The sequence below is a fragment of the Phalangium opilio genome, unplaced genomic scaffold (assembly GCF_054372755.1).
Source record: "Phalangium opilio isolate 3A_F unplaced genomic scaffold, DU_Popi_V2 ptg000194l_1, whole genome shotgun sequence".
NCBI classification, from domain to species: domain Eukaryota; kingdom Metazoa; phylum Arthropoda; class Arachnida; order Opiliones; family Phalangiidae; genus Phalangium; species Phalangium opilio.
The window spans coordinates 1254191-1270850 of record NW_028324212.1 but is presented as its reverse complement, the minus strand read 5'-3'; the positions used below and the strand labels follow the sequence as shown (position 1 = coordinate 1270850).

Here is a 16660-nt window from a genome sequence, read left to right as displayed (position 1 = left end):
CCTTAGTCAACTCCTCCAAAAAAACAAAAGGTCCATAAGGTTAATCAAAGAAAAGACATTAGTCTGATAGACGTGGGATTCGAACCCACGCCTCCGAAGAGACTGGTGCCTTAAATCAGCGCCTTAGACCACTCGGCCACTCTACCTGAACAGTTTAGCCAACTCATACTAAAAAGCAAAAGGTCCATAAGGTTAATCAAGGAAAATACATTAGTCTGATAGAAGTGGGACTCGAACCCACGCCTCCGAAGAGACTGGTGCCTTAAACCAGCGCCTTAGACCACTCGGCCACTCTACCTGAACGCAAAACTCAACTCCAACTAAAAAGCAAAAGGTTCATATTAGTAATCAAAGAAAATACATTAGTCTGATAGAGGTGGGATTCGAACCCACATCTCCGAAGAGACTGGTGCCTTAAACCAGCGCCTTAGACCACTATGCCACTCTACCTAAACAGTTTAGTCAACTCATACTAAAAAGCAAAAGGTCCATAAGGTTAATCAAAGAAAAGACATTAGTCTGATAGAGGTGGGATTCGAACCCACTCCTCCGAAGAGACTGGTGCCTCAAACCAGCGCCTTAGACCACTCGGCCACTCTACCTGAACACTTTAGTCAACTCCTACAAAAAAACAAAAGATCCATAAGGTTAATCAAAGATAAGACATTAGTCTGATAGAGGTCGGATTCGAACCCACGCTTCCGAAGATCTGGTGCCTTAAACCAGCGCCTTAGACCGCTCCGCCACTCTACCTGAACACTAAAGTCAACTCAGACAAATAAGCAAAAGCTTCTTAATATCAATCTTAGAAAATGAATCCGCCTAAGAGAGGTGGGATTCGAACCCACGCCTCCGAAGAGCCTGGTGCCTTAAACCAGCGCCTTAGACCACTCGGCCACTCTACCTGAGCACTTTAGTCAACTCCTCCAAAAAAACAAAAGGTCCATAAGGTTAATCAAAGAAAAGACATTAGTCTGATAGACGTGGGATTCGAACCCACGCCTCCGAAGAGACTGGTGCCTTAAATCAGCGCCTTAGACCACTCGGCAACTCTACCTGAACAATTTAGCCAACTCATACTAAAAAGCAAAAGGTCCATAAGGTTAATCAAGGAAAATACATTAGTCTGATTGAAGTGGGACTCGAACCCACGCCTCCGAAGAGACTGGTGCCTTAAACCAGCGCCTTAGACCACTCGGCCACTCTACCTGAACGCAAAACTCAACTCCAACTAAAAAGCAAAAGGTTCATATTAGTAATCAAAGAAAATACATTAGTCTGATAGAGGTGGGATTCGAACCCACATCTCCGAAGAGACTGGTGCCTTAAACCAGCGCCTTAGACCACTAGGCCACTCTACCTGAACACTTTAGTCAACTCCTACTAAAAAACAAAAGGTCCATAAGGTTAATCAAAGAAAAGACATTAGTCTGATACAGGTGGGATTCTAACCCAGGCCTCCGAAGAGACTGGTGCCTTAAACCAGCGCCTTAGACCACCCGGCGACTCTACCTGAACACATTAGTCAACTCCTACTAAAAAACAAAAGGTCCATAAGGTTAATCAAAGAAAAGACATTAGTCTGATAGAGCTGGGATTCGAACCCACGCCTTCGAAGAGACTGGTGCCTTAACGCAGCGCCGTAGACCACTCGGCCACTCTACCTGAACACAAAATTCAACTCCAACTAAAAAGCAAAAGGTTCATATTAGTAATCAAAGAAAAGACATTAGTCTGATAGAGGTGGGATTCGAACCCACGCCTCCGAAGAGCCTGGTGCCTTAAACCAGCGCCTTAGACCATTAGGCCACTCTACCTGAACACAAAATTCAACTCCTACTAAAAAGCAAAAGGTCCATAAGATTAATCTGAGAAAAGATATAGTCTGATAGAAGTGGGATTCGAACCCACGCCTCCGAAGAGACTGGTGCCTTAAACCAGCGACTTAGACCACTAGGCCACTCTACCTGAACACTTTAGTCAACTCCTACTAAAAAATAAAAGGTCCATAAGGTTAATCAAAGAAAAGACATTAGTCTGATAGAGGTCGGATTCGAACCCACGCCTCCGAAAAGACTGGTGCCTTAAACCAGCGCCTTAGACCACTCGCCCACTCTACCTGAACACTTTAGTCAATTCCTACTAAAAAGCAAAAGTTCCATAAGGTTAATCAAAGCAAAGACATTAGTCTGATAGAGGTGGGATTCGAACCCACGCCTCCGAAGAGACTGGTGCCTTATACCAGCGCCTTAGACCACTCGGCCACTCTTCCTGAACACTTTAGTTAACTCCTACTAAAAAGTAAAAGGTCCATAAGGTTAATCAAAGAAAAGACATTAGTCTGATAGAGGTCGGATTCGAACCCACGCTTCCGAAGATCTGGTGCCTTAAACCAGCGCCTTAGACCGCACCGCCACTCTACCTGTGCTCTTTAGTCAACTCCTCCAAAAAAACAAAAGGTCCATAAGGTTAATCAAAGAAAAGACATTAGTCTGATAGAGGTGGGATTCGAACCCACGCCTCCGAAGAGACTGGTGCCTTAAACCAGCGCCGTAGACCACTCGGCCACTCTACCTGAACACGAAACTCAACTCCAACTAAAAAGCAAAAGGTTCATATTAGTAATCAAAGAAAAGACATTAGTCTGATAGAGGTGGGATTCGAACCCACGCCTCCGAAGAGACTGGTGCCTTAAACCAGCGCCTTAGACCACTCGCCCACTCTACCTGAACACTTTAGTCAACTCCTACTAAAAAGCAAAAGGTCCATAAGGTTAATCAAAGAAAAGACATTAGTCTGATAGAGGTGGGATTCGAACCCACTCCTCCGAAGAGAGTGGTGCCTTAAACCAGCGCCTTAGACCATTAGGCCACTCTACCTGAACACAAAATTCAACTCCTATTAAAAAGCAAAAGGTCCATAAGGTTAATCTGAGAAAAGATATAGTCTGATAGAAGTGGGATTCGAACCCACGCCTCCGAAGAGACTGGTGCCTTAAACCAGCGACTTAGACCACTAGGCCACTCTACCTGAACACTTTAGTCAACTCCTACTAAAAAATAAAAGGTCCATAAGGTTAATCAAAGAAAAGACATTAGTCTGATAGAGGTCGGATTCGAACCCACTTCTCGGAAAAGACTGGTGCCTTAAACCAGCGCCTTAGACCACTCGGCCACTCTACCTGAGCACCTTAGTCAACTCCTCCAAAAAAACAAAAGGTCCATAAGGTTAATCAAAGAAAAGACATTAGTCTGATAGAGGTGGGATTCGAACTCACGCCTCCGAAGAGACTGGTGCCTTAAACCAGCGCCTTAGACCACTCGGCCACTCTACCTGAACAGTTTAGTCAACTCATACTAAAAAGCAAAAGGTCCATAAGGTTAATCAAGGAAAATACATTAGTCTGATAGAAGTGGGACTCGAACCCACGCCTCCGAAGAGACTGGTGTCTTAAACCAGCGCCTTAGACCACTCGGCCACTCTACCTGAGCACTTTAGTCAACTGCTCCAAAAAAACAAAAGGTCCATAAGGTTAATCAAAGAAAAGACATTAGTCTGATAGAGGTGGGATTCGAACCCATGCCTCCGAAGAGACTGGTGCCTTAAACCAGCGCCTTAGACCACTAGGCCACTCTACCTGAACACTTTAGTCAACTTCTACTAAAAAATAAAAGGTCAATAAGGTTAATCAAATAAAAGACATTAGTCTGATAGAGGTGGGATTCGAACCCATGCCTCCGAAGAGACTGGTGCCTTAAACCAGCGCCTTAGACCACTCGGCCACTCTACCTGAACAGTTTAGTCAACTCATACTAAAAAGCAAAAGGTCCATAAGGTTAATAAAAGAAAATACATTAGTCTGATAGAGGTGCGACTCAAACCCACGCCTCCGAAGAGACTGGTGCCTTAAACCAGCGCCTTAGACCACTCGGCCACTCAACCTGAGCACTTTAGTCAACTCCTCCAAAAAACAAAAGGTCCATAAGGTTAATCAAAGAAAAGACATTAGTCTGATAGAGGTTGGATTCGAACCCACTCCTCCGAAGAGACTGGTGCCTCAAACCAGCGCCTTAGACCACTCGGCCACTCTACCTGAACACTTTAGTCAACTCCTACAAAAAAACAAAAGATCCATAAGGTTAATCAAAGATAAGACATTAGTCTGATAGAGGTCGGATTCGAAACCACGCTTCCGAAGATCTGGTGCCTTAAACCAGCGCCTTAGACCGCTCCGCCACTCTACCTGAACACTCAAGTCAACTCAGACAAATAAGCAAAAGCTTCTTAATATCAATCTTAGAAAATGAATCCGCCTAAGAGAGGTGGGATTCGAACCCACGCCTCCGAAGAGCCTGGAGCCTTAAACCAGCGCCTTAGACCACTCGGTCACTCTACCTGAGCACTTTAGTCAACTCCTCCAAAAAAACAAAAGGTCCATAAGGTTAATCAAAGAAAAGACATTAGCCTGACAGACGTGGGATTCGAACCCACGCCTCCGAAGAGACTGGTGCTTTAAATCAGCGCCTTAGACCACTCGGCCACTCTACCTGAACAGTTTAGCCAACTCATACTAAAAAGCAAAAGGTCCATAAGGTTAATCAAGGAAAATACATTAGTCTGATAGAAGTGGGACTCGAACCCACGCCTCCGAAGCGACTGGTGCCTTAAACCAGCGCCTTAGACCACTCGGCCACTCTACCTGAACGCAAAACTCAACTCCAACTAAAAAGCAAAAGGTTCATATTAGTAATCAAAGAAAAGACATTAGTCTGATAGAGGTGGGATTCGAACCCACATCTCCGAAGAGACTGGTGCCTTAAACCAGCGCCTTAGACCACTCTGCCACTCTACCTGAACACTTTAGTCAACTCCTACTAAAAAATAAAAGGTCAATAAGGTTAATCAAAGAAAACACATTAGTCTGATAGAGGTGGGATTCGAACCCACGCCTCCGAAGAGACTGGTGCCTTAAACCAGCGCCTCAGACCACTCGGCCACTCTACCTGAACACTCACGTCAACTCAGAAAAATAAGCAAAAGCTTCATATTATAAATTTTAGAAAATGAATCCGGCTAAGAGAGGTGGGATTCGAACCCACGCCTCCGAAGAGACTGGTGCCGTAAACCAGCGCCTTAGACCACTCGGCCACTCTACCTGAACACTCTAGTCAACTCCTACAAAAAAACAAAAGATCCATAAGGTTAATCAAAGAAAAGACATTGGTCTGATAGAGGTCGGATTCGAACCCACGCTTTCGAAGATCTGGTGCCTTAAACCAGCGCCTTAGACCACTCGGCCACTCTACCTGAACAGTTTAGTCAACTCATACTAAAAAGCAAAAGTTCCATAAGGTTAATCAAGGAAAATACATTAGTCTGATAGAAGTGGGACTCGAACCCACGCCTCCGAAGAGACTGGTGCCTTAAACCAGCGCCTTAGACCACTCGGCCACTCTACCTGAGCACTTTAGTCAACTCCTCCAAAAAAACAAAAGGTCCATAAGGTTAATCAAAGAAAAGACATTAGTCTGATAGAGGTGGGATTCGAACCCATGCCTCCGAAGAGACTGGTGCCTTAAACCAGTACCTTAGACCACCCGGCCACTCTACCTGAACACTTTAGTCAACTCCTACTAAAAAACAAAAGGTCCATAAGGTTAATCAAAGAAAAGATATTAGTCATATAGAGGTGGGATTCGAACCCACGCCTCCGAAGAGACTGGTGCCTTAAACCAGCGCCTTAGACCACTCGGCCACTCTACCTGAACGCAAAACTTAACTCCAACTAAAAAGCAAAAGGTTCATATTAGTAATCAAAGAAAAGACATTAGTCTGATAGAGGTGGGATTCGAACCCACATCTCCGAAGAGACTGGTGCCTTAAACCAGCGCCTTAGACCACTAGGCCACTCTACCTGAACACTTTAGTCAACTTCTACTAAAAAATAAAAGGTCAATAAGGTTAATCAAATAAAAGACATTAGTCTGATAGAGGTGGGATTCGAACCCACGCCTCCGAAGAGACTGGTGCCTTAAACCAGCGCCTTAGACCACTCGGCCACTCTACCTGAACAGTTTAGTCAACTCATACTAAAAAGCAAAAGGTCCATAAGGTTAATAAAAGAAAATACATTAGTCTGATAGAGGTGCGACTCAAACCCACGCCTCCGAAGAGACTGGTGCCTTAAACCAGCGCCTTAGACCACTCGGCCACTCAACCTGAGCACTTTAGTCAACTCCTCCAAAAAACAAAAGGTCCATAAGGTTAATCAAAGAAAAGACATTAGTCTGATAGAGGTGGGATTCGAACCCACTCCTCCGAAGAGACTGGTGCCTCAAACCAGCGCCTTAGACCACTCGGCCACTCTACCTGAACACTTTAGTCAACTCCTACAAAGAACAAAAGATCCATAAGGTTAATCAAAGATAAGACATTAGTATGATAGAGGTCGGATTCGAACCCACGCTTCCGAAGATCTGGTGCCTTAAACCAGCGCCTTAGACCGCTCCGCCACTCTACCTGAACACTCAAGTCAACTCAGACAAATAAGCAAAAGCTTCTTAATATCAATCTTAGAAAATGAATCCGCCTAAGAGAGGTTGGATTCGAACCCACGCCTCCGAAGAGCCTGGTGCCTTAAACCAGCGCCTTAGACCACTCGGCCACTCTACCTGAGCACTTTGGTCAGCTCCGTACTAAAAAGCAAAAGGTCCATAAGGTTAATCAAGGAAAATACATTAGTCTGATAGAAGTGGGACTCGAACCCACGCCTCCGAAGAGACTGGTGCCTTAAACCAGCGCCTTAGATCACTCGGCCACTCTACCTGAACGCAAAACTCAACTCCAACTAAAAAGCAAAAGGTTCATATTAGTAATCAAAGAAAATACATTAGTCTGATAGAGGTGGGATTCGAACCCACATCTCCGAAGAGACTGGTGCCTTAAACCAGCGCCTTAGACCACTATGCCACTCTACCTGAACAGTTTAGTCGACTCATACTAAAAAGCAAAAGGTCCATAAGGTTAATAAAAGAAAATACATTAGTCTGATAGAGGTGCGGCTCAAACCCACGCCTCCGAAGAGACTGGTGCCTTAAACCAGCGCCTTAGACCACTCGGCCACTCAACCTGAGCACTTTAGTCAACTCCTCCAAAAAACAAAAGGTCCATAAGGTTAATCAAAGAAAAGACATTAGTCTGATAGAGGTGGGATTCGAACCCACTCCTCCGAAGAGACTGGTGCCTCAAACCAGCGCCTTAGACCACTCGGCCACTCTACCTGAACACTTTAGTCAACTCCTACAAAAAAACAAAAGATCCATAAGGTTAATCAAAGATAAAACATTAGTCTGATAGAGTTCGGATTCGAACCCACGCTTCCGAAGAACTGGTGCCTTAAACCAGCGCCTTAGACCGCTCCGCCACTCTACCTGAACACTCAAGTCAACTCAGACAAATAAGCAAAAGCTTCTTAATATCAATCTTAGAAAATGAATCCGCCTAAGAGAGGTGGGATTCGAACCCACGCCTCCGAAGAGCCTGGTGCCTTAAACCAGCGCCTTAGACCACTCGGCCACTCTACCTGAGCACTTTAGTCAACTCCTCCAAAAAAACAAAAGGTCCATAAGGTTAATCAAAGAAAAGACATTAGTCTGATAGACGTGGGATTCGAACCCACGCCTCCGAAGAGACTGGTGCCTTAAATCAGCGCCTTAGACCACTCGGCCACTCTACCCGAACAATTTAGCCAACTCATACTAAAAAGCAAAAGGTCCATAAGGTTAATCAAGGAAAATACATTAGTCTGATAGAAGTGGGACTCGAACCCACGCCTCCGAAGAGACTGGTGCCTTAAACCAGCGCCTTAGACCACTCGGCCACTCTACCTGAACGCAAAACTCAACTCCAACTAAAAAGCAAAAGGTTCATATTAGTAATCAAAGAAAATACATTAGTCTGATAGAGGTGGGATTCGAACCCACATCTCCGAAGAGACTGGTGCCTTAAACCAGCGCCTTAGACCACCCGGCGACTCTACCTGAACACATTAGTCAACTCCTACTAAAAAACAAAAGGTCCATAAGGTTAATCAAAGAAAAGACATTAGTCTGATAGAGCTGGGATTCGAACCCACGCCTTCGAAGAGACTGGTGCCTTAACGCAGCGCCGTAGACCACTCGGCCACTCTACCTGAACACAAAATTCAACTCCAACTAAAAAGCAAAAGGTTCATATTAGTAATCAAAGAAAAGACATTAGTCTGACAGAGGTGGGATTCGAACCCACGCCTCCGAAGAGCCTGGTGCCTTAAACCAGCGCCTTAGACCATTAGGCCACTCTACCTGAACACAAAATTCAACTCCTATTAAAAAGCAAAAGGTCCATAAGGTTAATCTGAGAAAAGATATAGTCTGATAGAAGTGGGATTCGAACCCACGCCTCCGAAGAGACTGGTGCCTTAAACCAGCGACTTAGACCACTAGGCCACTCTACCTGAACACTTTAGTCAACTCCTACTAAAAAATAAAAGGTCCATAAGGTTAATCAAAGAAAAGACATTAGTCTGATAGAGGTCGGATTCGAACCCACTTCTCGGAAAAGACTGGTGCCTTAAACCAGCGCCTTAGACCACTCGGCCACTCTACCTGAGCACCTTAGTCAACTCCTCCAAAAAAACAAAAGGTCCATAAGGTTAATCAAAGAAAAGACATTAGTCTGATAGACGTGGGATTCGAACCCACGCCTCCGAAGAGACTGGTGCCTTAAATCAGCGCCTTAGACCACTCGGCCACTCTACCTGAACAGTTTAGCCAACTCATACTAAAAAGCAAAAGGTCCATAAGGTTAATCAAGGAAAATACATTAGTCTGATAGAAGTGGGACTCGAACCCACGCCTCCGAAGAGACTGGTGCCTTAAACCAGCGCCTTAGACCACTCGGCCACTCTACCTGAACGCAAAACTCAACTCCAACTAAAAAGCAAAAGGTTCATATTAGTAATCAAAGAAAATACATTAGTCTGATAGAGGTGGGATTCGAACCCACATCTCCGAAGAGACTGGTGCCTTAAACCAGCGCCTTAGACCACTATGCCACTCTACCTAAACAGTTTAGTCAACTCATACTAAAAAGCAAAAGGTCCATAAGGTTAATCAAAGAAAAGACATTAGTCTGATAGAGGTGGGATTCGAACCCACTCCTCCGAAGAGACTGGTGCCTCAAACCAGCGCCTTAGACCACTCGGCCACTCTACCTGAACACTTTAGTCAACTCCTACAAAAAAACAAAAGATCCATAAGGTTAATCAAAGATAAGACATTAGTCTGATAGAGGTCGGATTCGAACCCACGCTTCCGAAGATCTGGTGCCTTAAACCAGCGCCTTAGACCGCTCCGCCACTCTACCTGAACACTAAAGTCAACTCAGACAAATAAGCAAAAGCTTCTTAATATCAATCTTAGAAAATGAATCCGCCTAAGAGAGGTGGGATTCGAACCCACGCCTCCGAAGAGCCTGGTGCCTTAAACCAGCGCCTTAGACCACTCGGCCACTCTACCTGAGCACTTTAGTCAACTCCTCCAAAAAAACAAAAGGTCCATAAGGTTAATCAAAGAAAAGACATTAGTCTGATAGACGTGGGATTCGAACCCACGCCTCCGAAGAGACTGGTGCCTTAAATCAGCGCCTTAGACCACTCGGCAACTCTACCTGAACAATTTAGCCAACTCATACTAAAAAGCAAAAGGTCCATAAGGTTAATCAAGGAAAATACATTAGTCTGATTGAAGTGGGACTCGAACCCACGCCTCCGAAGAGACTGGTGCCTTAAACCAGCGCCTTAGACCACTCGGCCACTCTACCTGAACGCAAAACTCAACTCCAACTAAAAAGCAAAAGGTTCATATTAGTAATCAAAGAAAATACATTAGTCTGATAGAGGTGGGATTCGAACCCACATCTCCGAAGAGACTGGTGCCTTAAACCAGCGCCTTAGACCACTAGGCCACTCTACCTGAACACTTTAGTCAACTCCTACTAAAAAACAAAAGGTCCATAAGGTTAATCAAAGAAAAGACATTAGTCTGATACAGGTGGGATTCTAACCCAGGCCTCCGAAGAGACTGGTGCCTTAAACCAGCGCCTTAGACCACCCGGCGACTCTACCTGAACACATTAGTCAACTCCTACTAGAAAACAAAAGGTCCATAAGGTTAATCAAAGAAAAGACATTAGTCTGATAGAGCTGGGATTCGAACCCACGCCTTCGAAGAGACTGGTGCCTTAACGCAGCGCCGTAGACCACTCGGCCACTCTACCTGAACACAAAATTCAACTCCAACTAAAAAGCAAAAGGTTCATATTAGTAATCAAAGAAAAGACATTAGTCTGATAGAGGTGGGATTCGAACCCACGCCTCCGAAGAGCCTGGTGCCTTAAACCAGCGCCTTAGACCATTAGGCCACTCTACCTGAACACAAAATTCAACTCCTACTAAAAAGCAAAAGGTCCATAAGATTAATCTGAGAAAAGATATAGTCTGATAGAAGTGGGATTCGAACCCACGCCTCCGAAGAGACTGGTGCCTTAAACCAGCGACTTAGACCACTAGGCCACTCTACCTGAACACTTTAGTCAACTCCTACTAAAAAATAAAAGGTCCATAAGGTTAATCAAAGAAAAGACATTAGTCTGATAGAGGTCGGATTCGAACCCACGCCTCCGAAAAGACTGGTGCCTTAAACCAGCGCCTTAGACCACTCGCCCACTCTACCTGAACACTTTAGTCAATTCCTACTAAAAAGCAAAAGTTCCATAAGGTTAATCAAAGCAAAGACATTAGTCTGATAGAGGTGGGATTCGAACCCACGCCTCCGAAGAGACTGGTGCCTTATACCAGCGCCTTAGACCACTCGGCCACTCTTCCTGAACACTTTAGTTAACTCCTACTAAAAAGTAAAAGGTCCATAAGGTTAATCAAAGAAAAGACATTAGTCTGATAGAGGTCGGATTCGAACCCACGCTTCCGAAGATCTGGTGCCTTAAACCAGCGCCTTAGACCGCACCGCCACTCTACCTGTGCTCTTTAGTCAACTCCTCCAAAAAAACAAAAGGTCCATAAGGTTAATCAAAGAAAAGACATTAGTCTGATAGAGGTGGGATTCGAACCCACGCCTCCGAAGAGACTGGTGCCTTAAACCAGCGCCGTAGACCACTCGGCCACTCTACCTGAACACGAAACTCAACTCCAACTAAAAAGCAAAAGGTTCATATTAGTAATCAAAGAAAAGACATTAGTCTGATAGAGGTGGGATTCGAACCCACGCCTCCGAAGAGACTGGTGCCTTAAACCAGCGCCTTAGACCACTCGCCCACTCTACCTGAACACTTTAGTCAACTCCTACTAAAAAGCAAAAGGTCCATAAGGTTAATCAAAGAAAAGACATTAGTCTGATAGAGGTGGGATTCGAACCCACTCCTCCGAAGAGAGTGGTGCCTTAAACCAGCGCCTTAGACCATTAGGCCACTCTACCTGAACACAAAATTCAACTCCTATTAAAAAGCAAAAGGTCCATAAGGTTAATCTGAGAAAAGATATAGTCTGATAGAAGTGGGATTCGAACCCACGCCTCCGAAGAGACTGGTGCCTTAAACCAGCGACTTAGACCACTAGGCCACTCTACCTGAACACTTTAGTCAACTCCTACTAAAAAATAAAAGGTCCATAAGGTTAATCAAAGAAAAGACATTAGTCTGATAGAGGTCGGATTCGAACCCACTTCTCGGAAAAGACTGGTGCCTTAAACCAGCGCCTTAGACCACTCGGCCACTCTACCTGAGCACCTTAGTCAACTCCTCCAAAAAAACAAAAGGTCCATAAGGTTAATCAAAGAAAAGACATTAGTCTGATAGACGTGGGATTCGAACCCACGCCTCCGAAGAGACTGGTGCCTTAAATCAGCGCCTTAGACCACTCGGCCACTCTACCTGAACAGTTTAGCCAACTCATACTAAAAAGCAAAAGGTCCATAAGGTTAATCAAGGAAAATACATTAGTCTGATAGAAGTGGGACTCGAACCCACGCCTCCGAAGAGACTGGTGCCTTAAACCAGCGCCTTAGACCACTCGGCCACTCTACCTGAACGCAAAACTCAACTCCAACTAAAAAGCAAAAGGTTCATATTAGTAATCAAAGAAAATACATTAGTCTGATAGAGGTGGGATTCGAACCCACATCTCCGAAGAGACTGGTGCCTTAAACCAGCGCCTTAGACCACTATGCCACTCTACCTAAACAGTTTAGTCAACTCATACTAAAAAGCAAAAGGTCCATAAGGTTAATCAAAGAAAAGACATTAGTCTGATAGAGGTGGGATTCGAACCCACTCCTCCGAAGAGACTGGTGCCTCAAACCAGCGCCTTAGACCACTCGGCCACTCTACCTGAACACTTTAGTCAACTCCTACAAAAAAACAAAAGATCCATAAGGTTAATCAAAGATAAGACATTAGTCTGATAGAGGTCGGATTCGAACCCACGCTTCCGAAGATCTGGTGCCTTAAACCAGCGCCTTAGACCGCTCCGCCACTCTACCTGAACACTAAAGTCAACTCAGACAAATAAGCAAAAGCTTCTTAATATCAATCTTAGAAAATGAATCCGCCTAAGAGAGGTGGGATTCGAACCCACGCCTCCGAAGAGCCTGGTGCCTTAAACCAGCGCCTTAGACCACTCGGCCACTCTACCTGAGCACTTTAGTCAACTCCTCCAAAAAAACAAAAGGTCCATAAGGTTAATCAAAGAAAAGACATTAGTCTGATAGACGTGGGATTCGAACCCACGCCTCCGAAGAGACTGGTGCCTTAAATCAGCGCCTTAGACCACTCGGCAACTCTACCTGAACAATTTAGCCAACTCATACTAAAAAGCAAAAGGTCCATAAGGTTAATCAAGGAAAATACATTAGTCTGATTGAAGTGGGACTCGAACCCACGCCTCCGAAGAGACTGGTGCCTTAAACCAGCGCCTTAGACCACTCGGCCACTCTACCTGAACGCAAAACTCAACTCCAACTAAAAAGCAAAAGGTTCATATTAGTAATCAAAGAAAATACATTAGTCTGATAGAGGTGGGATTCGAACCCACATCTTCCATGAGACTGGTGCCTTAAACCAGCGCCTTAGACCCCTCCGCCACTCTACCTGAACACTCAAGTCAACTCAGACAAATAAGCAAAAGCTTCATAATATCAATCTAAGAAAACGAATCCGCCTAAGAGAGGTGGGATTCGAACCCACGCCTCCGAAGAGCCTGGTGCCTTAAACCAGCGCCTTAGACCACTCGGCCACTCTACCTGAGTACTTTAGTCAACTCCTCCAAAAAAACAAAAGGTCCATAAGGTTAATCAAAGAAAATACATTAGTCTGATAGAGGTGGGATTCGAACCCACGCCTCCGAAGAGACTGGTGCCTTAAACCAGCGCCGTAGACCACTCGGCCACTCTACCTGAACAATCACGTCAACTCAGACAAATTAGGAAAAACTTCATATAATTAATCGTAGAAAATCCATCAGTCAAATTGAGGTAGATTCGAACCCACGCTCCCGAAGATGATGGCACCTGAAACCGGCGCCTTAGACCACTCGGCCACTCTACCTGAACACTTTAGTCAACTCCTACTAAAAAGAAAAAATTCCATAAGGTTAATCAAAGAAAAGACATTAGCCTGATAGAGGTGGGATTCGAACCCACGCCTCCGAAGAGACTGGTACCTTATACCAGCGCCTTAGGCCACTCGGCCACTCTTCCTGAACACTCGAGTCAACTCAGACAAATAAGCAAAAGCTTCATAATATCAATATTAGAAAATAAAAACGGGCTATCCTTCGGGCTTCTCTCCGCTTCTCCTTAGCTTTACTTCTCTTGTTTGGACAGTCCGACACGACATGGTCGCCGTTTTTATGACATCGCCAGCATATAACAGTGTTCCAAAACACTGGACGCCTTGCGTCAGGAATAGCGGAATACACTAACGTCTTCGGGAAGGTTCTTTTGGGAACCCATCCCATGGAACCAAAACGTTCCCAGTTATCGTCCTGCACCTCAGATGATTCTGGTAAAGGTTTCCATTTATGTGAAGGAGGGAGTGGGAGTGGATTCGGAGATTCGTTGACGTGCATAGGAGTAGGGTCTGCATTAGCTTGCTCCCTCAATTTACGGTAAGCAGTGATTGGTTCACGGACTGCAGTTTGTAGATCATTGGGAGGCAAATACGGAGTAAGAGAAAAAGGGTCAAAACCCGCTTGGGAGGTCACTTCTGAATTAAGGGTAACCCCAGCAGTTTCTTCTTGCCTGGGAGACGAAGAAGGCACACTCAAGGGACTCGATCCCTCAGGATTCAGGAATTCTTTTAATTCTTCCTGAGGAACTTCTAATACGAGAGATTCCTCCTCCAAGAAAGGACAATCGGTTCCCGAATGCCCTTGGGTATAGCAGTATGGGCAAGAATATGTTGAATTTCTAAATCGATTGGGTACGTAGCAATCGTTGGCGACATGTCCTAATTCACCACAGTTTCGGCAATGTACTTGATTTTGAGGGTCAATATCTCAACGGACTTGCCAGTTGAGCTTAGGGGTTTCAAAGGTCTATTCTCTTTAATTTGAACTCCTTTAGGTACTTCAAAATACCAGGGAGTCTCTTCAGGTCTTTTATTTTTCCCGTTCCCTTCGGACATCTAAAATAAAAAGTGGTTAGTATTTTCTTTTCGTTGCTTGGGAAATAAATTCCCAAGGGAAAACAGAAATTGGCTCTCGGGAGAAACAGAAATATTCCCTTTTTAGGTTCTTTATGTTATTATTGTTAAGGTAAACTTGAACCTCATAAGGTGACCTTAACCTTTTATCATCAGGAGGTCGATAGTAGATATCTACTTCATTACCTCCGGGCTGAACCGTCGCCCTCTTACACACCTCTTGTCGCCATCCCAATTTAAAAGGTTCTAAATAACAATCGGGTAAGGAGGCCCTATTCAATCTAGGAGTTCTCATTGATTCCGACAACGTGGTTGATGAACTGTCTGACGCACGCTGTGATTGGGATTTCGATTGAGGTATCTGTTCAGGGTTAGATATTTCCTCCGAAGGAGTAGAAATCGGTTTAGGAGGTACTATTTCCTCCGCAAAACCAGAAGAAGGTGACTGGTGTAACGCCGGGTCCGTTACTGATTGTTCCGAAGACGTTGATATATCTTCTGGCATTAGAATTTCTTCCGAAAAACTGGATGTTTGTGTATGTAGCTTTGTTTCCACGACTGATTCATGATCAGACGGGGAAGCCTCCCCTGCCGCAGAAGGCGGACTATCGTTAGAGGGATGATCGAGCTGAAAAGCTCTCATATCGTGATAGGTAAAAAGGAGGAGAGGTGGGTCTTCGAAAAGGGCCATGCTCGGTTCACTATCAGAATCTGTAGGTTGATGTGAATCATCTCGAACTGCAGTAGGGATCTGTTGATCAGCTGCTTGATCTTCTAGAGTAGTTGATGTCGAGGTTTGAAGGACATCTGGCATAACAGGAATAATTGGTTGATTGATTTACGGACCGTCCTGAGGCGGTGACGGTGACGTAGAAGATGATGATGATTCTGATGACGTGGTTGAGGAAGTCTCCGTAAGATGGTGGGCCGCGGTACCACCATTAGTTGCGGGACTAGACTCAGGATCATCTGCAACGTTGGATTGAGAAGGGGGGGCATTTTCGGTATTGTCGAAGACAGCTACTTTAGTCCAGTAGAGTTTCAGATGCTCTAGATTAACTTTCCCTACATTTTGCCCTGAGTTAGCGTCTTCTAACTCGTAGACAACGGGAGAATGCTTTGCTACTATTTTAAAGGGACCTGCCCATTTAGGACTAAGCTTTTTCATAAGCTGACCTGTCGTACTGGATAAAGGATGAGTTTCCATCCATACTAAAGTTCCTACCTCAAACTCTAAAGGGTCATGGCGGAGGTCATAGTATTTCTTCTGGTGTGCTTTAGCTAACTTAGACAATTCATTACTGAATGCTAATTGTTCCATAAGAACTTTCAAGGCCTTACTACGACTAGGGTCATCATTGTCCTGAATGGGTTCTTCAATATCTAAATCCCAAGGGAGACGTGGCTCCCGCCCTAAGTTCAAAAAGAAAGGGGATCTTCCCGTCGTATCATGGGGTGCGGAATTTATTGCGAACTGAAGAAGGTCAAGGGATTCATCCCCATCTATCATGGTGATTCCCTACATAAAACGATATTAACTCGCCTATTACTCTATTTACTCTTTCAGTGGGATTTCCCTTAGGAGTATAGGGGGTGGTAAACTTTGAGTTAGTTCGAAATGCTCTGCAAGTTTGCAGCCAAAGTTTTGAAGTAAACTGTACCCCTTTATCACTAAGAATAGCTTTCGGTGCTCCCAACATAGTAATAATAGACTTAAAAGCCTGTACACAGGTTTTAGCAGTAATAGTTTTTAGTGGAATCATTTCCACAAATTTAGTCATGTAATCGACAAAGACTATTAAATATTTATAGTGGTGTCTACTGGAAGGGAAAGGTCCCATTATGTCGACACTGATTTGGTCCCAAGGACTTGTTATTTCTGAGGGTTGCATTAGCCCCGGCTTTT

At 44.6% G+C, this 16660-nt stretch overlaps 60 non-coding genes across 60 annotated transcripts; all 60 read right to left on the bottom strand.

Annotated features, from left to right (window-relative positions):
- Positions 1–64: 64 nt before the first annotated feature.
- Positions 65–146, bottom strand: TRNAL-AAG (transfer RNA leucine (anticodon AAG)). Its single transcript has one exon. It is a non-coding gene; the product is annotated as a tRNA-Leu (tRNA).
- Positions 147–216: 70 nt separating this feature from the next.
- On the bottom strand, positions 217–298 carry TRNAL-AAG (transfer RNA leucine (anticodon AAG)). The gene has a single exon. It is a non-coding gene; the product is annotated as a tRNA-Leu (tRNA).
- A 70-nt stretch (positions 299–368) lies between these two features.
- TRNAL-AAG (transfer RNA leucine (anticodon AAG)) lies at positions 369–450 on the bottom strand. Its single transcript has one exon. It is a non-coding gene; the product is annotated as a tRNA-Leu (tRNA).
- A 70-nt stretch (positions 451–520) lies between these two features.
- Positions 521–602, bottom strand: TRNAL-GAG (transfer RNA leucine (anticodon GAG)). The gene has a single exon. It is a non-coding gene; the product is annotated as a tRNA-Leu (tRNA).
- Positions 603–823: 221 nt separating this feature from the next.
- On the bottom strand, positions 824–906 carry TRNAL-AAG (transfer RNA leucine (anticodon AAG)). Its single transcript has one exon. It is a non-coding gene; the product is annotated as a tRNA-Leu (tRNA).
- A 221-nt stretch (positions 907–1127) lies between these two features.
- Positions 1128–1209, bottom strand: TRNAL-AAG (transfer RNA leucine (anticodon AAG)). Its single transcript has one exon. It is a non-coding gene; the product is annotated as a tRNA-Leu (tRNA).
- Positions 1210–1279: 70 nt separating this feature from the next.
- Positions 1280–1361, bottom strand: TRNAL-AAG (transfer RNA leucine (anticodon AAG)). Its single transcript has one exon. It is a non-coding gene; the product is annotated as a tRNA-Leu (tRNA).
- Positions 1362–1735: 374 nt separating this feature from the next.
- Positions 1736–1817, bottom strand: TRNAL-AAG (transfer RNA leucine (anticodon AAG)). Its single transcript has one exon. It is a non-coding gene; the product is annotated as a tRNA-Leu (tRNA).
- A 69-nt stretch (positions 1818–1886) lies between these two features.
- Positions 1887–1968, bottom strand: TRNAL-AAG (transfer RNA leucine (anticodon AAG)). Its single transcript has one exon. It is a non-coding gene; the product is annotated as a tRNA-Leu (tRNA).
- Positions 1969–2190: 222 nt separating this feature from the next.
- On the bottom strand, positions 2191–2272 carry TRNAL-AAG (transfer RNA leucine (anticodon AAG)). Its single transcript has one exon. It is a non-coding gene; the product is annotated as a tRNA-Leu (tRNA).
- A 221-nt stretch (positions 2273–2493) lies between these two features.
- Positions 2494–2575, bottom strand: TRNAL-AAG (transfer RNA leucine (anticodon AAG)). Its single transcript has one exon. It is a non-coding gene; the product is annotated as a tRNA-Leu (tRNA).
- A 70-nt stretch (positions 2576–2645) lies between these two features.
- TRNAL-AAG (transfer RNA leucine (anticodon AAG)) lies at positions 2646–2727 on the bottom strand. Its single transcript has one exon. It is a non-coding gene; the product is annotated as a tRNA-Leu (tRNA).
- A 221-nt stretch (positions 2728–2948) lies between these two features.
- TRNAL-AAG (transfer RNA leucine (anticodon AAG)) lies at positions 2949–3030 on the bottom strand. The gene has a single exon. It is a non-coding gene; the product is annotated as a tRNA-Leu (tRNA).
- A 222-nt stretch (positions 3031–3252) lies between these two features.
- TRNAL-AAG (transfer RNA leucine (anticodon AAG)) lies at positions 3253–3334 on the bottom strand. The gene has a single exon. It is a non-coding gene; the product is annotated as a tRNA-Leu (tRNA).
- Positions 3335–3404: 70 nt separating this feature from the next.
- TRNAL-AAG (transfer RNA leucine (anticodon AAG)) lies at positions 3405–3486 on the bottom strand. The gene has a single exon. It is a non-coding gene; the product is annotated as a tRNA-Leu (tRNA).
- A 70-nt stretch (positions 3487–3556) lies between these two features.
- TRNAL-AAG (transfer RNA leucine (anticodon AAG)) lies at positions 3557–3638 on the bottom strand. The gene has a single exon. It is a non-coding gene; the product is annotated as a tRNA-Leu (tRNA).
- Positions 3639–3708: 70 nt separating this feature from the next.
- TRNAL-AAG (transfer RNA leucine (anticodon AAG)) lies at positions 3709–3790 on the bottom strand. Its single transcript has one exon. It is a non-coding gene; the product is annotated as a tRNA-Leu (tRNA).
- A 221-nt stretch (positions 3791–4011) lies between these two features.
- On the bottom strand, positions 4012–4093 carry TRNAL-GAG (transfer RNA leucine (anticodon GAG)). Its single transcript has one exon. It is a non-coding gene; the product is annotated as a tRNA-Leu (tRNA).
- A 373-nt stretch (positions 4094–4466) lies between these two features.
- On the bottom strand, positions 4467–4548 carry TRNAF-AAA (transfer RNA phenylalanine (anticodon AAA)). The gene has a single exon. It is a non-coding gene; the product is annotated as a tRNA-Phe (tRNA).
- Positions 4549–4618: 70 nt separating this feature from the next.
- Positions 4619–4700, bottom strand: TRNAL-AAG (transfer RNA leucine (anticodon AAG)). The gene has a single exon. It is a non-coding gene; the product is annotated as a tRNA-Leu (tRNA).
- A 70-nt stretch (positions 4701–4770) lies between these two features.
- On the bottom strand, positions 4771–4852 carry TRNAL-AAG (transfer RNA leucine (anticodon AAG)). Its single transcript has one exon. It is a non-coding gene; the product is annotated as a tRNA-Leu (tRNA).
- Positions 4853–4922: 70 nt separating this feature from the next.
- On the bottom strand, positions 4923–5004 carry TRNAL-AAG (transfer RNA leucine (anticodon AAG)). Its single transcript has one exon. It is a non-coding gene; the product is annotated as a tRNA-Leu (tRNA).
- A 66-nt stretch (positions 5005–5070) lies between these two features.
- TRNAR-ACG (transfer RNA arginine (anticodon ACG)) lies at positions 5071–5156 on the bottom strand. The gene has a single exon. It is a non-coding gene; the product is annotated as a tRNA-Arg (tRNA).
- Positions 5157–5226: 70 nt separating this feature from the next.
- TRNAL-AAG (transfer RNA leucine (anticodon AAG)) lies at positions 5227–5307 on the bottom strand. The gene has a single exon. It is a non-coding gene; the product is annotated as a tRNA-Leu (tRNA).
- Positions 5308–5377: 70 nt separating this feature from the next.
- TRNAL-AAG (transfer RNA leucine (anticodon AAG)) lies at positions 5378–5459 on the bottom strand. Its single transcript has one exon. It is a non-coding gene; the product is annotated as a tRNA-Leu (tRNA).
- Positions 5460–5529: 70 nt separating this feature from the next.
- Positions 5530–5611, bottom strand: TRNAL-AAG (transfer RNA leucine (anticodon AAG)). Its single transcript has one exon. It is a non-coding gene; the product is annotated as a tRNA-Leu (tRNA).
- A 65-nt stretch (positions 5612–5676) lies between these two features.
- Positions 5677–5763, bottom strand: TRNAL-AAG (transfer RNA leucine (anticodon AAG)). Its single transcript has one exon. It is a non-coding gene; the product is annotated as a tRNA-Leu (tRNA).
- A 70-nt stretch (positions 5764–5833) lies between these two features.
- On the bottom strand, positions 5834–5915 carry TRNAL-AAG (transfer RNA leucine (anticodon AAG)). Its single transcript has one exon. It is a non-coding gene; the product is annotated as a tRNA-Leu (tRNA).
- Positions 5916–5985: 70 nt separating this feature from the next.
- On the bottom strand, positions 5986–6067 carry TRNAL-AAG (transfer RNA leucine (anticodon AAG)). The gene has a single exon. It is a non-coding gene; the product is annotated as a tRNA-Leu (tRNA).
- A 221-nt stretch (positions 6068–6288) lies between these two features.
- TRNAL-GAG (transfer RNA leucine (anticodon GAG)) lies at positions 6289–6370 on the bottom strand. The gene has a single exon. It is a non-coding gene; the product is annotated as a tRNA-Leu (tRNA).
- A 373-nt stretch (positions 6371–6743) lies between these two features.
- On the bottom strand, positions 6744–6825 carry TRNAL-AAG (transfer RNA leucine (anticodon AAG)). The gene has a single exon. It is a non-coding gene; the product is annotated as a tRNA-Leu (tRNA).
- A 70-nt stretch (positions 6826–6895) lies between these two features.
- Positions 6896–6977, bottom strand: TRNAL-AAG (transfer RNA leucine (anticodon AAG)). Its single transcript has one exon. It is a non-coding gene; the product is annotated as a tRNA-Leu (tRNA).
- Positions 6978–7198: 221 nt separating this feature from the next.
- On the bottom strand, positions 7199–7280 carry TRNAL-GAG (transfer RNA leucine (anticodon GAG)). Its single transcript has one exon. It is a non-coding gene; the product is annotated as a tRNA-Leu (tRNA).
- Positions 7281–7501: 221 nt separating this feature from the next.
- TRNAL-AAG (transfer RNA leucine (anticodon AAG)) lies at positions 7502–7584 on the bottom strand. The gene has a single exon. It is a non-coding gene; the product is annotated as a tRNA-Leu (tRNA).
- A 69-nt stretch (positions 7585–7653) lies between these two features.
- On the bottom strand, positions 7654–7735 carry TRNAL-AAG (transfer RNA leucine (anticodon AAG)). Its single transcript has one exon. It is a non-coding gene; the product is annotated as a tRNA-Leu (tRNA).
- Positions 7736–7805: 70 nt separating this feature from the next.
- TRNAL-AAG (transfer RNA leucine (anticodon AAG)) lies at positions 7806–7887 on the bottom strand. Its single transcript has one exon. It is a non-coding gene; the product is annotated as a tRNA-Leu (tRNA).
- A 70-nt stretch (positions 7888–7957) lies between these two features.
- On the bottom strand, positions 7958–8039 carry TRNAL-AAG (transfer RNA leucine (anticodon AAG)). The gene has a single exon. It is a non-coding gene; the product is annotated as a tRNA-Leu (tRNA).
- Positions 8040–8261: 222 nt separating this feature from the next.
- Positions 8262–8343, bottom strand: TRNAL-AAG (transfer RNA leucine (anticodon AAG)). The gene has a single exon. It is a non-coding gene; the product is annotated as a tRNA-Leu (tRNA).
- A 69-nt stretch (positions 8344–8412) lies between these two features.
- TRNAL-AAG (transfer RNA leucine (anticodon AAG)) lies at positions 8413–8494 on the bottom strand. The gene has a single exon. It is a non-coding gene; the product is annotated as a tRNA-Leu (tRNA).
- A 222-nt stretch (positions 8495–8716) lies between these two features.
- Positions 8717–8798, bottom strand: TRNAL-AAG (transfer RNA leucine (anticodon AAG)). The gene has a single exon. It is a non-coding gene; the product is annotated as a tRNA-Leu (tRNA).
- Positions 8799–8868: 70 nt separating this feature from the next.
- TRNAL-AAG (transfer RNA leucine (anticodon AAG)) lies at positions 8869–8950 on the bottom strand. The gene has a single exon. It is a non-coding gene; the product is annotated as a tRNA-Leu (tRNA).
- Positions 8951–9020: 70 nt separating this feature from the next.
- TRNAL-AAG (transfer RNA leucine (anticodon AAG)) lies at positions 9021–9102 on the bottom strand. Its single transcript has one exon. It is a non-coding gene; the product is annotated as a tRNA-Leu (tRNA).
- A 70-nt stretch (positions 9103–9172) lies between these two features.
- On the bottom strand, positions 9173–9254 carry TRNAL-GAG (transfer RNA leucine (anticodon GAG)). The gene has a single exon. It is a non-coding gene; the product is annotated as a tRNA-Leu (tRNA).
- Positions 9255–9475: 221 nt separating this feature from the next.
- Positions 9476–9558, bottom strand: TRNAL-AAG (transfer RNA leucine (anticodon AAG)). The gene has a single exon. It is a non-coding gene; the product is annotated as a tRNA-Leu (tRNA).
- Positions 9559–9779: 221 nt separating this feature from the next.
- TRNAL-AAG (transfer RNA leucine (anticodon AAG)) lies at positions 9780–9861 on the bottom strand. Its single transcript has one exon. It is a non-coding gene; the product is annotated as a tRNA-Leu (tRNA).
- Positions 9862–9931: 70 nt separating this feature from the next.
- Positions 9932–10013, bottom strand: TRNAL-AAG (transfer RNA leucine (anticodon AAG)). Its single transcript has one exon. It is a non-coding gene; the product is annotated as a tRNA-Leu (tRNA).
- A 374-nt stretch (positions 10014–10387) lies between these two features.
- Positions 10388–10469, bottom strand: TRNAL-AAG (transfer RNA leucine (anticodon AAG)). The gene has a single exon. It is a non-coding gene; the product is annotated as a tRNA-Leu (tRNA).
- A 69-nt stretch (positions 10470–10538) lies between these two features.
- On the bottom strand, positions 10539–10620 carry TRNAL-AAG (transfer RNA leucine (anticodon AAG)). Its single transcript has one exon. It is a non-coding gene; the product is annotated as a tRNA-Leu (tRNA).
- Positions 10621–10842: 222 nt separating this feature from the next.
- On the bottom strand, positions 10843–10924 carry TRNAL-AAG (transfer RNA leucine (anticodon AAG)). Its single transcript has one exon. It is a non-coding gene; the product is annotated as a tRNA-Leu (tRNA).
- A 221-nt stretch (positions 10925–11145) lies between these two features.
- Positions 11146–11227, bottom strand: TRNAL-AAG (transfer RNA leucine (anticodon AAG)). Its single transcript has one exon. It is a non-coding gene; the product is annotated as a tRNA-Leu (tRNA).
- A 70-nt stretch (positions 11228–11297) lies between these two features.
- TRNAL-AAG (transfer RNA leucine (anticodon AAG)) lies at positions 11298–11379 on the bottom strand. Its single transcript has one exon. It is a non-coding gene; the product is annotated as a tRNA-Leu (tRNA).
- Positions 11380–11600: 221 nt separating this feature from the next.
- TRNAL-AAG (transfer RNA leucine (anticodon AAG)) lies at positions 11601–11682 on the bottom strand. Its single transcript has one exon. It is a non-coding gene; the product is annotated as a tRNA-Leu (tRNA).
- Positions 11683–11904: 222 nt separating this feature from the next.
- Positions 11905–11986, bottom strand: TRNAL-AAG (transfer RNA leucine (anticodon AAG)). The gene has a single exon. It is a non-coding gene; the product is annotated as a tRNA-Leu (tRNA).
- A 70-nt stretch (positions 11987–12056) lies between these two features.
- Positions 12057–12138, bottom strand: TRNAL-AAG (transfer RNA leucine (anticodon AAG)). Its single transcript has one exon. It is a non-coding gene; the product is annotated as a tRNA-Leu (tRNA).
- A 70-nt stretch (positions 12139–12208) lies between these two features.
- TRNAL-AAG (transfer RNA leucine (anticodon AAG)) lies at positions 12209–12290 on the bottom strand. The gene has a single exon. It is a non-coding gene; the product is annotated as a tRNA-Leu (tRNA).
- A 70-nt stretch (positions 12291–12360) lies between these two features.
- TRNAL-GAG (transfer RNA leucine (anticodon GAG)) lies at positions 12361–12442 on the bottom strand. Its single transcript has one exon. It is a non-coding gene; the product is annotated as a tRNA-Leu (tRNA).
- Positions 12443–12663: 221 nt separating this feature from the next.
- TRNAL-AAG (transfer RNA leucine (anticodon AAG)) lies at positions 12664–12746 on the bottom strand. Its single transcript has one exon. It is a non-coding gene; the product is annotated as a tRNA-Leu (tRNA).
- Positions 12747–12967: 221 nt separating this feature from the next.
- On the bottom strand, positions 12968–13049 carry TRNAL-AAG (transfer RNA leucine (anticodon AAG)). Its single transcript has one exon. It is a non-coding gene; the product is annotated as a tRNA-Leu (tRNA).
- A 222-nt stretch (positions 13050–13271) lies between these two features.
- On the bottom strand, positions 13272–13354 carry TRNAL-AAG (transfer RNA leucine (anticodon AAG)). The gene has a single exon. It is a non-coding gene; the product is annotated as a tRNA-Leu (tRNA).
- Positions 13355–13423: 69 nt separating this feature from the next.
- Positions 13424–13505, bottom strand: TRNAL-AAG (transfer RNA leucine (anticodon AAG)). The gene has a single exon. It is a non-coding gene; the product is annotated as a tRNA-Leu (tRNA).
- Between the last annotated feature and the right edge of the window lie 3155 nt (positions 13506–16660).